Source organism: Euprymna scolopes, chromosome 39 (genome assembly GCF_053919585.1).
Source record: "Euprymna scolopes isolate OS-2025 chromosome 39, ASM5391958v1, whole genome shotgun sequence".
In the NCBI taxonomy this organism is placed as follows: domain Eukaryota; kingdom Metazoa; phylum Mollusca; class Cephalopoda; order Sepiida; family Sepiolidae; genus Euprymna; species Euprymna scolopes.
Window position 1 is genome coordinate 56,868,255 of NC_136520.1, and position 11,216 is coordinate 56,879,470.

Consider the following 11,216-nt stretch of genomic DNA (forward strand, 5'->3'; position numbering starts at 1 on the left):
GATTAGAGATACCTCGCCCTCCTGTAAAACCTGATAAGCAAACGTGCGGTGGAAACTAAGGCGAAAGAACGCAAAACCGCAAAGCCGCAAGCGTTACTAGATGAGATAGATAGATAGAGAGAGAGCAAGAGAAAGAGAGAGAGAGAAAGAGAGAGAGAGAGATAGGGTGTTTCCATAAACGTTGACAGACAACTTGTAGCCGTTGTACTACGAAAATGAAAGGTATGAAGTTGAACTAACAAAGAGAAAGGAGAAGGAGCAAGACACAGAGAGAGAGAGAGAGAGAGAGAGAGAGAGAGAGAGAGGGAGAGAGGGAGAGAGAGAGAAAAAGAGGACTGTGTGAATAAAAGCATATAACGAAAAATAGAGAGGGGGAGAGAAAGAGAGCAAGAAGGGTGACACAGAGAGAAGGAGGGGACCATAAAAAAACAACGTTGACAATTTGTGGCTGATTTGAAAAATAAAAGGTACGAACAAAGAGTGAGAGAGAGAGAGAGAGAGTGAGAGAGAGAGAGAAAGTGAGAGAGAGAGAAAGTGAGAGAGAGAGAGGAGGAGAAAGAGAAGAAAGAGCAGGAGGGAAAAATAAGCAAAGAGAGCGCCAGTGAGAAAGTGAGTGAGTTCCAGAGAGGTGGGGGAGAGAAAAGATGTTTGTGATAAAGAGAGAAAGTGACTTCCAGAGAGAGGGGAGAAAGGTGTGCGTAGAAGGAGAGAGACAGACAGAAAAGCAGAGCTAGAGAAATATATATATATATATATATATATATATATATATATATATATATAATAGAGAGAGAGAGAGAGAGACGAGGGGGAGGGCGAGGGGGGAGAAAGAGATGGGCGTATGAAAGAAAGAGACCGGGGAAGGCAAGTGTCAATATCCACGCAAAGAACATTCGAGTCCACAAAAGATGACCGCTAGTAGTGGGTATATTCGCGAAGAACGCTGCCTGTTTTAGCAGGGTGGGATACGGTCGACTGTGTTTAGGTATCTTTAGAGTAAAGTAAATAAATAAATAAACAGTTGACCACTATACGCGGTGTTTCATAGGTTTTACCTCATTAGATATCCTGAAAAAAAAAAATGAAAACAAATCTTTCAATGGCATGTGCGCGTGCGCGTCTAGGAAGTATCGACCCTTGTGAACGAATTCCACACGACTTGAAATAGGTAAATTTATAGATGAACGTTCTCCGCTAAATTACCCCTCCCCTAAAAAAAAAAAGAGGGAGATAGATTCTACTTTTATAGGCGATTACGTATGAACGTAAACATTCTGAATAAATTGCCGAAAAAAAAAGTACACCCCCGCCCTGAAACAATAAATAGATTTTAGAGTAATGAATAAGTTTCACATGTAAATTTAACATGAAATGATCCTCCATTTCTCGTCCATTCTAAACTTTTTTAAGGTAGTTCCTATTTACAATGCCTCCCCACGGGACAGAGTTAGACACCAGGCTATTTTTAACGTGGAGAAAAGGTACAAAAATAAAAAATTGTCTCAGTTGTGAACGGTTGTTCCTCCACTGACAGAGAACAAGAAATGGAAGTGCAGCATCTGAAGAACAGATACTACACTTTAGTCTTGGACAAAAGGACTTTTTTAAGGTAGTTTATCACATTTTTTGCCACTATTATCGAGTCCATGTGGCAAGGTCGTAAAACTACACGTAATCGTCTAAACCCAGTCCCTCGACCATCGCCATCACACAAACAAACACAAACACACAAAAACACTCATCGCCATCACACAAACGCACACTAACACACATCCCCATCACACAAACACACAAAAACACTCATCGCCATCACACAAACACACAAAAACACTCATCGCCATCACACAAACACACAAAAACACTCATCGCCATCACACAAACACACAAAAACACTCATCGCCATCACACAAACACACACACACACACAAACGCACACAAACACAAAGAAAAAAAGAAAAAAGCAAAGAAGACATCATTTATTTCTCACAGAAAAAAATGTGTTGAATTATTCAAAAACGCTAGAACGGGCAGATAGATAGGGCACCGTAGCGATCAGAGGATCATTTTATGTAATCTAATAATATAAACGGCTATACGTATGTTTGTCTGTCTGTCTGTCTGTCTCTATATTTCCAAACTCTATCACCTCCGAAATTAAAAGTCGCAGAGCGGCGGCCTCAAATGATTGGATTTTTACGGGCCGTTCTTTTATGGGTCTTTAGCCGGTTTAAAATTGTTTTTAAGGGGCCAAAGATTGGTCAAAATTGAAAAAATAGTTCAATATCTTTATTTTTCATTTTTCATTTTTAATTGGATTATATGCGTTTCACATTGATACATTGGTAACGTTTCCGGTTTTGAATGTTGTAGTTTCGATTCTAGCTGATGGCACCTACATACTTTTTTTTTTACTTTTGAAACCACAACTCTATAATAATATATACGAAATCTAGACAGGTTAAAATATCATATTTAAGCGTATTTTACTCCCGGGCAAATCCGAGTGCCCCCCGTTAGTGTATATATATATATATATATATATATATATATATATATATATATATATATATATATATATATATATATATATGGGGGGATGACTATATATAGTATATATATATATATATATATATATATATATATATATATATAGATGTATAGTCGTCCATGTACAGTACTGTTTCGCTGCTCATCAGTGCGGCTTGACAAGCAACTACCTCAAGCCAGGATCGAAACCCGATCGCCCAAACGACAGTCGGAGCGTCTAACCATTGCGTTAATCGGCTGCTGTTATTCGAGCAGTGAATTAACAATGTTTTGACATTGTCCAAATACCTAAGCTCAATTTGTTTACACAAAGAGCATCGCTTAGTACGCTAATGGTAATTTGTATATCACTTCCCAATAGGTTCAACCAATATATATATATATATATATATATATTAATTTTATTTATACAAACATTAATGGCTACATATGTGCATACATGTTTCTGTAATCACCCACGTTGGGGGATTACGTCTTCAGGCCAAGAACTACCTTCAAAAGTGACATTTCCACCAAATACATTTTTCTACTTCGTTTATCAAGTTAAAAATACAACCTGGGTGGGAGTCAAAAAAACAAAAAACGGTAAAAGGATGAGTGAGGTCTCTGAAGATGATAAACATCTTTTTTCTCTTCCCCTTCCCCCATCTAACCTAACTTTTGGCTTTTTATGACATAGGGTACTTGAGAGTTTAGTTTTCTTGTCTTAGAGTCTGTAAGTTAATAACCTTAGCTATGGTCAACCAAGTACTGACCGGTGCCTTTTAATCTACCTCCACCCACACATACACACAACACACACACATAACACATCCATACACAGACACTGCCAACACACACACACATTAATCAATATATTCAAAAGCGAATCCATGCTGAACACTCTTTGTTTTATTTACTGAAACTAGACAATGATTCTGAAACTACATAGAGGATAAAGTAAAAGTTACATTAAGGTAAATAAAAGTAAAATAAATGAATAAAAATAAAATACATAAAATAAATAAATAAATAAATAAAAATAAATAAAAAATATATAAAATATAATAAAAAAATAAAAAATAAAAAATAAAAATAAATAAAATAAAAAAAATAAAAAATAAAAAAATAAATTAAGAATAAAGTAAAATTAAATTAAAACAAATAAACCAACAAAATGTGAATAAATATAAACCCGAAAGTTTTCTAAACCCCACATGTACCTATATGCGTGTATCAATACACTTATAAATGTCTAACATTTATCTACACCCGCGCATATATACACACACACACATTACAGACATACAGAGACAAATAATAGTATTTTTCTTTACTTATGCAGCGTGGTAACATCTTCGTATATGCAATATTATGCTACCCGACTACAGACGGGTGTACACATATATACATATATATATACATATATATATATATATACATACATATACACACATATACACAAACACACACATACATACATAAATACATACATATACATATATATATATATACACATACATACATATAAACACACGCACACAACAGACATACATATACATATCAACACATACATACATATATAACATATATATAAACAACATTCGGACATCCATACATTTTTGTAATCTATATTGTTACAACAATTCTATACGAGGCCGCCTATTCTAATAGTTCAGAAATATACGTGTGTATACATACATCTACATACAATAGACACAGAGACACATCCACATACAAACATACACACCGATACCTAGATACAGATATACATATATATATAAACATACAAACATACATGCATACGTAAAATACACCCATATATCCAAAGTCACACAAATATAGACATATATATATATACATGCAAACATGTACCGTGCCACCAAATGATACATCTAAAGTAGAAACAGACATGAATACACCTACTGTATAAATTCACTTTTTCTATCAAATTTCACATCTCTAGTTATGTTTCATGGCCCCTTCCGCTTGTTACACTTTCTTAAGTTGTAGGTTTTTACCGTAAAAATTGACACTACGTAAAAATTTATATTGAATTCAGTATGAAGTTCATAGGGTTATCCTCATATTTAACAAAGATTCTTTCGATGGTAAGGCAGATATACATAAGATGTATCACGACACAATAATAATATATAATAACATATGACAGAAATCAGAGTATTTAGGTTATATAAACCTAGTATATAAGCTTATATATTGTAGTACTTACCTTCATCTTTGCTTATTCACTCTAATACCCTTATTCCTTTCTCTTCCATTTACCCTTCATTCCTTACTTTCTTTCATCTATTTATTTCTTCTATTTTTTTTTTTTTTTTTTTTTATATTAATAAATTATTTTTCCTACCCGGGTCTATAAAGATCATATATCCATACATGCACACACCCAAAAATATCCATATGCATACATTATTACGGGCTTCACTCAAAACGATCTATTACTCATTTAGTTCAAATATACCTTCATACAGGTGCTTATTTCGGCTAGTAATAACATAACTTCTCTATGAAGTAGAACATTAAGTGACTCACGTAACCCATATGGGTATGATTATAGTTGCGACCTCACTTATCCTCTTTTTTTTGGGGGGGGGGGTTATTTGATGGGGGTTAGTTGTACTTATAGCAGTTCCATTATCCCAATTTAGAGTTCCTTAAGTGCATGTATTCTGCAAACATTTCAGAATACATGCACTTAAGGAACTCTAAATTGGGATAATGGAACTGCTATAAGTACAACTAACCCCCATCAAATAACCCCCCCCCAAAAAAAAGAGGATAAGTGAGGTCGCAACTATAATCATACCCATATGGGTTACGTGAGTCACTTAATGTTCTACTTCATAGAGAAGTTATGTTATTACTAGCCGAAATAAGCACCTGTATGAAGGTATATTTGAACTAAATGAATAATAGATCGTTTTGAGTGAAGCCCGTAATAATGTATGCATATGGATATTTTTGGGTGTGTGCATGTATGGATATATGATCTTTATAGACCCGGGTAGGAAAAATAATTTATTAATATAAAAAAAAAAAAAAAAAAAAAAAAAATAGAAGAAATAAATAGATGAAAGAAAGTAAGGAATGAAGGGTAAATGGAAGAGAAAGGAATAAGGGTATTAGAGTGAATAAGCAAAGATGAAGGTAAGTACTACAATATATAAGCTTATATACTAGGTTTATATAACCTAAATACTCTGATTTCTGTCATATGTTATTATATATTATTATTGTGTCGTGATACATCTTATGTATATCTGCCTTACCATCGAAAGAATCTTTGTTAAATATGAGGATAACCCTATGAACTTCATACTGAATTCAATATAAATTTTTACGTAGTGTCAATTTTTACGGTAAAAACCTACAACTTAAGAAAGTGTAACAAGCGGAAGGGGCCATGAAACATAACTAGAGATGTGAAATTTGATAGAAAAAGTGAATTTATACAGTAGGTGTATTCATGTCTGTTTCTACTTTAGATGTATCATTTGGTGGCACGGTACATGTTTGCATGTATATATATATATGTCTATATTTGTGTGACTTTGGATATATGGGTGTATTTTACGTATGCATGTATGTTTGTATGTTTATATATATATGTATATCTGTATCTATGTATCGGTGTGTATGTTTGTATGTGGATGTGTCTCTGTGTCTATTGTATGTAGATGTATGTATACACACGTATATTTCTGAACTATTAGAATAGGCGGCCTCGTATAGAATTGTTGTAACAATATAGATTACAAAAATGTATGGATGTCCGAATGTTGTTTATATATATGTTATATATGTATGTATGTGTTGATATGTATATGTATGTCTGTTGTGTGCGTGTGTTTATATGTATGTATGTGTATATATATATATATATATATATATATGTATATGTATGTATTTATGTATGTATGTGTGTGTTTGTGTATATGTGTGTATATGTATGTATATATATATATATATATATATATATGTATATATATATGTATATATGTGTACACCCGTCTGTAGTCGGGTAGCATAATATTGCATATACGAAGATGTTACCACGCTGCATAAGTAAAGAAAAATACTATTATTTGTCTCTGTATGTCTGTAATGTGTGTGTGTGTATATATGCGCGGGTGTAGATAAATGTTAGACATTTATAAGTGTATTGATACACGCATATAGGTACATGTGGGGTTTAGAAAACTTTCGGGTTTATATTTATTCACATTTTGTTGGTTTATTTGTTTTAATTTAATTTTACTTTATTCTTAATTTATTTTTTTATTTTTTATTTTTTTTTATTTTATTTATTTTTATTTTTTATTTTTTATTTTTTTATTATATTTTATATATTTTTTATTTATTTTTATTTATTTATTTATTTATTTTATGTATTTTATTTTTATTCATTTATTTTTATTTTTATTCATTTATATTTTTTATTTACCTTAATGTAACTTTTACTTTATCCTCTATGTAGTTTCAGAATCATTGTCTAGTTTCAGTAAATAAAACAAAGAGTGTTCAGCATGGATTCGCTTTTGAATATATTGATTAATGTGTGTGTGTGTGTGTTGGCAGTGTCTGTGTATGGATGTGTTATGTGTGTGTGTTGTGTGTATGTGTGGGTGGAGGTAGATTAAAAGGCACCGGTCAGTACTTGGTTGACCATAGCTAAGGTTATTAACTTACAGACTCTAAGACAAGAAAACTAAACTCTCAAGTACCCTATGTCATAAAAAGCCAAAAGTTAGGTTAGATGGGGGAAGGGGAAGAGAAAAAAGATGTTTATCATCTTCAGAGACCTCACTCATCCTTTTACCGTTTTTTTGTTTTTTTGACTCCCACCCAGGTTGTATTTTTAACTTGATAAACGAAGTAGAAAAATGTATTTGGTGGAAATGTCACTTTTGAAGGTAGTTCTTGGCCTGAAGACGTAATCCCCCAACGTGGGTGATTACAGAAACATGTATGCACATATGTAGCCATTAATGTTTGTATAAATAAAATTAATATACATGCTCTGTTCACTCATTGAGCACTATTTTGGTAGACACGTGTTGTTTCATTGGATGTACTTCTAGGAAACTAAACTCTACTGGCTATATATATATATATATATATATATATATATATATATATATACATACACACACACACACACACAATGGGTTGAGAAATTCCAACGAGAGAAAGATGTATATTTGAATAAGGGGGTGGTCACCAACAATGTGTATTTTTTAACATTATTATATTATTCCGTGTTTTGGTTTTTCATTGAAAATTATGTTTAGATCATTGTAATAATGTTTTTAAATCATTAAAATCGTTTTTAACGCGTTTCAGACGTTCCGTGAAGCGTCCTCTTCAGAAATTATTTAAAATGCTTAGAATAGATTCAAGATGTGTTGAAGATGTAAAAAGAACATTTTTGTAGTTCATTTGAAATGCTTCCGAGAAACGTGTAAATGATTCTACTTTTCATTCGTATGTTCAATTTTTATTACTGTTTTATTGGGCTGTGGTCACTGCTGCCTTACGTCTCTCTCTCTCTCTCTTTCTCTCTCTCTCTCTCTCTCTCTCTCTGCTTGTCTTTTTATTTATCTTTCTTTGTTTTTTCTCATTTTTTTCCTTAGGGTAGGATGTGTGTGTGTGTGTTTTATTGGTTTGAAGAATGTGATAGCAGAACTGGTAAATAGTAAAACTTGAAGGTGCTCAATACTATTGCAGAGCAAATATATATTTTTTTAATTTATTACCGTTTTATCTGTTAAGTTACACATGTTCCCGCTACTGAATCGTATAAACAATGCAGTAACTTCGTCCAAATCTGACGAAGTTACTGGATCATTGATACGATTACATATACATACATATACATATATATATATATATATATATATATATATATATATATATAGTTCTGGTCAAAATCATAAGACCACTTAAGAAAGTAAGCGTTTACGCATATTATCGAATTTTTAATCAAACAAATGGTTGAAACCATTGCCAAAAGGGAAAATATGATGAAAAAAATGAAATCTGCTCCATTCGAAACCTTAACCCTGATCTAATAATTATTTTTTAAGAAACAAACATTTTCACCTGATCAAAATTACCACTTTAATAAAATCGGCTACTTTTGAAAAAAATGAATACGAAAAGCTTTCTATGTTACTAAAAGCAACTTGTTAGTGGATAAAAAACGTCTTACTAAATTATAAATGGCAAAAGGGAAATCATTATCAGAGTTTGAGAGAGAGGAAGTATCTTTGAGCTTAATAGGGGTGGACTCTCTCATAGAACCATTGCAAACGAAGTGAATCGTAGCAAAACGGTCATCACAAATTTTTTTAAGAAATCCAGATCAATATGGGCACAAAAAGAGTCCAGGTTGACCAAAAAAAAAAAATAACCCCATCGTTGTATCAGAAGAAGTTTAAAAAGAAAAACTCCAGTATGAGCTCAAGTCGATTGAAATGCCAAACAGCTGCAGAATGTAGTCTTAAAACCATCAGAAGGCATTTGAAAATGAAGAGTTTCAATCATTTGAAGCGACTGCAGAAACCACGTCTTCTTGAACAGCACAAAACTAACCAACTTAAATATGCCACCAAATATCAGACTTGGGATGAAGAGAAGTGGGAAAATGTAATTTTCTCCGATGAGAAAAAGTTTAATCTAGATGGTCCAGATGGATTTCAACACTATTGGCATGATAAAAATTTGCCCAAAGAGACTTTTTCAACTCTGCATAGTGGAGGAGGGTCTTTAATGATCTGGTGTGCTTTCTCGTCAGCTGGGACCCTAAAGTTGCAAGTAGTGAAAGGCCGGCAAACATCATTGAAGTACATTTCAATGCTTGAAAATGCTTCTATCAGGACTGAAGGTCCACGTCTGTGTGGAAGAAATTGGATTTTCCAGCAAAACAACGCTGCGATACACACTTCTCGACAAGCACGAGAGTACATTTCTTCAAATAATATAGAATTGTTAGATCATCCAGCATGTTCTCCGGACCTCAATCCTATTGAAAATCTTTGGGGGTGGATGGCATAGGAAGTGTTCAAGGATGGAAACCAGTATGATTCGATAAATGAACTTTCTGATTCAGTTTTCAGTACATGGGATAAAATTCCTTCGCAACTGATAAAAAAACTTAGTTGCAAGCATGCCGAAGAGAATTTTTGAAGTAATTCGTAATAATGGAGGCTATACTAAATACTGAGACACTTTTTAGTAATTTATAATTACCTTTTGTTAGATAAATTATCAGTGGTCTTGTCATTTTGACCATGTGAAAATGTTTGGGGTTTTTTTTTTTAAATAATTATTAGATCAGGGTTAAGGTTTCGAATGAAGCAGATTTCATTTTTTTTTTTTCATCATATTTTCCCTTTTGGCAATGGTTTCAACCATTTGTTTGATTAAAAATTCGATAATATGTGTAAACGCTTACTTTCTTAAGTGGTCTTATGATTTTGACCAGGACTATATATATATATATATTTTATAAAAGCTCCCCTCTTTGGTAGAGCACTCTCGTAAATTATCTTACTCGCTACTTAATTTAGCTGAAATAATGCGAAGCTCGCGATTTGTTTACAAACAAACGTTTGAGCCCTCTACGAGTAGCGGACGAATGTTTATTTAAATAATCGTTCGGACAGGTTAATTTCGGCCACCGATTCCGTAGTCAAGGGGGTAGGACTGCCGACTGTCATCACGACGGTTCTAGGTTCGATCCTCGGCTTGGGAGAGGTGTTAGTCTAGCGGCACTGATGAGTTGTGATACAACGAAACAGGTCTGTATGTCGATGACTAAAATATATTTTATAAAAGCTCCCCTCTTTGGTAGAGCACTCTCGTAAATTATCTTACTCGCTACTTAATTTAGCTGAAATAATGCGAAGCTCGCGATTTGTTTACAAACAAACGTTTGAGCCCTCTACGAGTAGCGGACGAATGTTTATTTAAATAATCGTTCGGACAGGTTAATTTCGGCCACCGATTCCGTAGTCAAGGGGGTAGGACTGCCTACTGTCATCACGACGGTTCTAGGTTCGATCCTCGGCTTGGGAGAGGTGTTAGTCTAGCGGCACTGATGAGTTGTGATACAACGAAACAGGTCTGTATGTCGATGACTAAAATATATTTTATATATATATATATATATATATATATATAATTGTCATTTCACCCAAAACAAGGAACAGTCACTTAGTGGTTAGGGGCTACTATTTGGAACCAGATTTGCAGGGATACTATTTAGGGAGTTAGGCAGCAAGATATCTGTTTACATTACACTTGAATTTCTGCATGTCAGTACAGCCGGGGAAGGAGATGCCTGGTAAGATATTGCAAAGTGCAGCAGCTTGGAGGAAAAGGCCATTCAAGTAGAAGGCTCTCTTACATCTAGGGATCTGTATCGTGAAGGGGTGGGATTTTGCTGCTTGTCGGGTTTGTCGAGGGTAATGTCGTCGAGGGAGTATATATATCTATATATATCGGGGGATATCAATGGATGTTGCCAGTAAAAAGTCAATGGTAAACGGGTGTTGCAATAACGCAAAGTCATTTGTAATTATTTTATTAAAACTTCTAAAGTATTTGTCTAAGCTAGCAAGAACGCCCAGCGTAGCCTGGTCGTAAAGTACGCGTAAATATGA

General features: G+C 33.7%; 1 protein-coding gene across 1 annotated transcript in view; it reads right to left on the reverse strand.

The window, feature by feature from the left end:
- The window catches only part of LOC145263784 (uncharacterized), a 240,951-nt gene that overhangs the window by 206,330 nt on the left and 23,405 nt on the right, over positions 1-11,216 (reverse strand). The window lies entirely within an intron of this gene.